Below are 4,112 nucleotides of genomic sequence, written 5' to 3'. Positions count from 1 at the left end.
TGAGATAGAGAGAGAGCATGAGAGGGGGGAGGGTCCAAGGGAGAAGCAGACTCCCCGCCGAGCAGGGAGCCCGATGCGGGACTCGATCCCGGGACTCCAGGATCATGACCTGAGCCGAAGGCAGTCGCCCAACCGACTGAGCCACTCAGGCGCCCCCGTGGAGGATTTCTAACAGTGGTTCTCGAGACATTATTTGTGGCAGAGACAGACCGGTCCTCAGACAAGATGCTCCTGCTCTCGTGGCCTTAAAATCTGCCGTCAGCAGAGAGGAGGCTACTCAAGTCTCTGGCCCCTGGGTGAGGGTCCTGCTCATCCAAGTGTTGGTATAAGTCATCAGGGTTCCAGTGAGGGGTTGATGGCTGCCAGGCATCCCTGTTTCATCCTTCCAGAATGATCTGGCCCTCCAGACATTTCCAGTCAGCCCACCTCTCACTCTCCGAGCCTGGAGAGCCAGAAGTCTGGGCAGACCTTGGCTTTCCAGGCCCAAACCAGGATCAAAAGCCAGGAAGAGGTCATGGAAAGTCTCAGTTCCCGACAGCTTGTTCTGCGGTGGCCAGGAGGGTAAGCTCGGCCAGCAGCTGCACCCGAGTCTCCCCGCCCTTGATGTGGAATACCGGCCCCAGCAACCCAATTAATGAGAAGAAAATTAATGAGAAGAAAATGGACCTCCCTTGTAGATGAGGTGCATAACCTGACAGTCTCTGTTTTTAGGGGAGCGTGTTTGTGGGAATGTGTATGTAACAGAAAAACAAAAAGGAACGTCAGAACCCTCACAGTGACTTTTTTCTGGGCTGTGGAACATGAATGACATGAGTTTTGTTGTTTTTATTTTTCAGTGCCCTTCATATAGTCCATAATGAGGACTTAGTATGTTATAAATATTTGAATATGGGAGCTATAAGTTCTGTCTAACCTGGGGGTGCCTGGGTGGCTCAGTCATTAAGCATCTGCCTTCGGCTCAGGTCGTGATCCCAGGGTCCTGGGATTGAGCCCCGCATCAGGCTCCCTGCTCGGCAGGAAGCCTGCTTCTCCCTCTCCCACTCCCCCTGCTTGTGTTCCCTCTCTCGCTATGTCTCTCTTTGTCAAATAAATAAATAAAATCTTCAAAAAAAATAAGTTCTGTCTAACCTGCACTTATATATTATGATAAGCATTTTGCAATTAGAAAACAATAGCTTTGGGGCGCCTGGGTGGCTCAGTTGGTTGGGCGACTGCCTTCGGCTCAGGTCATGATCCTGGAGTCCCAGGATCGAGTCCCACATCGGGCTCCCTGCTCAGCAGGGAGTCTGCTTCTCCCTCTGACCCTCTTCCCTCTCGTGCTCTCTATCTCTCATTCTCTCTCTCTCAAATAAATAAATAAAATCTTAAAAAAAAAGAAAGAAAACAATAGCTTTAAATTCTATAAACTGCTAAGTATAAAATAAAAAATTAACTTTGAATAGGATCTTTAGTATCCGATGAGACTGGCTTGCTCTGTGATCAGGGCTATATTAACAGAGACGGAGAGCAAGGACCCGAGCGGTCAAAAAGCAAAAGCACTGGATTTTTCTCACTGCAAAGTTATTATTTTTGTCTGACTTCTCTTCATTTCCCAGGTTTTGTCTTCAACAATCAGGTAAGTAGGAGTTGCATGTTATTTTGAACAACCACTGCTGGGGATTTACCATGCTTATATTTATTGTCCAGATCTTTGCAAAAAATGAACAGCTGAAATAGTCTACAGAGCAAAAGTCAGATGGCAAAACAAGGAACAAACTGCAGAAAACAATCTGATGATGCACAGCGGACACAGGCGTGAGCTCTTGCGGATGGAGATGCACCAGGGGATTGAACATACTGGATATTTGGAGGCTTTTAGGAGTCACGGCAAGACACAGAGGCTACAAAGGTAAAAAGAGAAGATGATGGGCACGGATATACCTGCGAAGCCAAAATAAAGTGGACACAGCAATATTGCAAAAGACGGAGCAGAATTTGTGTTTTTTGGGGTATGTATCTTACGTGTCCAACCATGTAAAACGTACAAACGTACATGCCAAGGGAGGACACTGGGAGGGAAGACGTAAAAATGATTTATTTCTGTTGGGGCGGATGCAGTGAAAGTGTTGTCCAGGCTCTGTTTTGCTGGTACAAATAATCCAGGGTACAGGGTTGTTAATTCCTGTGCTCTCTTTCTCACATGGATTTAGACACAAACCAACAGCCTTCGAAGGGTGTTTGCTTGAAGGCCCTGTGTGTGTCGTGAGCGGGATCTCAGGCCGCCGCTGAGGAGGGATTTGGTGTGGGCAGTGTGGCGGAGACCCTGGCTGGGCGCGTGGGCTCCCTCTGCCCCACCCGGACCCGGACCCTTTGCAGCTGCTTCCTCCTCCGATGCCCCACAGGCCCCGGGCTTGAATGTGGCTGAAACAGCGCCGCCAGGCAGCACTGGGTCGGGGATGCTCACTGTCCGGGCGGTCCCCTGATGAGAAAAGCCTCCCCCTCACCCAGTGCCTGAGGCGGGGACACTGTGCACCCTTGCCTCCCACTCTGGGCCCGAGCTTCCGTCCTTGCCCTCCTCTCTGTTCTCGCTCAGGACTCCGGACTTCCAAAACTCAGAACTCATCATCCAGTGGCCCCTCTGAGGGAACTTGTGATGGCATCCGTGCCAAGATAATGGAGGCTCTTTAATTCTTAGGGACTCAACTTGGGCTCTAGGTTTAGAAGTGTCCTCCAAATCTGTTCGAAACTCACTGAAAATAAGATTATTTCCCCCTTTTCCAAGGATGAGCTTCACCTCATCCTATCCAGGGGTGGTTTCTTTTCTTAACCCTTTGATCCCCACGGCTCCCTCTCCTCAACGTTCAGGTCATCAAGATTTCAGGCCACACTGATCTAACTCCAGAGATGAGCTGCCCTTGAAGGTGCCTTTTGCGGACCTGTCCCTGGTGGCTCTGGGCCTCCAGCTGCATGGCTCTGTGTGAGTGTGCGGTGTGTGCATATGTGTGCTGTGGGCGTGTGTATGTGTGAGGATGCCTATCACCGGGGACCAACATCTTTCATCAGCATCAAAAGATTGACCCATTTTCAGTAACCACCTTCTTGCGGCCCGTGAAGCCTTTGTTCGGTCTGTACGGGAGACCTGAAACGTGTCTCCAGTCGAGCCTGGTTGTGTTTAAGAGACGTGGTGTGAGCTTAGCAGGTGGGAGGGGAACCTCAGCCCTGGCCCTTCTGTCGAATCCCGCCTCCTTTCTTTCTGGAAAATTTCGAAGACTCTTGTTTCCTTTTTCTCAGTTACGGCGGAAGCCTGTCTTCAGTCCACAGCGGACAGTGGGAATACCCTGAAAGCATAACCCCTGGTTCCTAACTGGGATCCAGAGCTGGCTGTCAGGCCCCATGCAGGCTCCGAGTCAGCTCTTGCACGCAGCCAAGCCCGTGTTCCCAAAGAGAGCTTCAGGCAAAGACAAACCTCGCGCACTCAGCATTTGTCGAGAGCCTACTAAGTCCCAGCAAGTTGAATTGTTTGGGTTTGTTTGTAAAATGTCATTGCACTTGCAATAAAAACAATTGCTTTGATCTCAAAATGTTCCATGCTCCTCTTGCAGGGGGACGCCTGAGTCTCCGGGGCGGGCCTGCCTCATTTTGGGGCCACACTCCACGATGTAACGCCCCTTTCTTCCAGACTCTGGCATTATGCCTCGTCTTACCTGTCTTATATTTATCATAATTGTTGGGCACTTATAAAATTTATCTATTCAGATTGAACAAAGTGAATCTTAAGAGACCTAAGGTCAAAATTATTAGCTAAATATTGCCTTTCTGAGGAAGCACATCATGCCGGGGCCTCTGTCTCAGTAAGGACCCAGAAATGGGGAAGTTCTCCCTCTTGCAGGGTCATTGAAAGGGAAATGTTCTAATCAGTTAAGAGCCAGTACCTTCGAGGTCGTCACATACGGCTGCTGAGAGCCGACCCTGGAGCGAGCCCCATCCCAGGCCTGCCGTAGCCTAGTGGCACCATGCTGGATAAATTCTTGAGCCTCAGTGTTCTCTTCTGTAAAATAGGGTGAAGAATGGGACTTATCCTGAGGAATGCTATTAATTAATTAATTAATTATTATTGTGTAAAGGCTGTGTTT

This window comes from Callorhinus ursinus, unplaced genomic scaffold (genome assembly GCF_003265705.2).
Source record: "Callorhinus ursinus isolate GAN/ISIS: 27379988/994484 unplaced genomic scaffold, GSC_fseal_2.0 scaffold2, whole genome shotgun sequence".
NCBI classification, from domain to species: domain Eukaryota; kingdom Metazoa; phylum Chordata; class Mammalia; order Carnivora; family Otariidae; genus Callorhinus; species Callorhinus ursinus.
The sequence above is the reverse complement of the archived record's forward strand: the minus strand, read 5'-3'. Positions refer to the sequence as shown.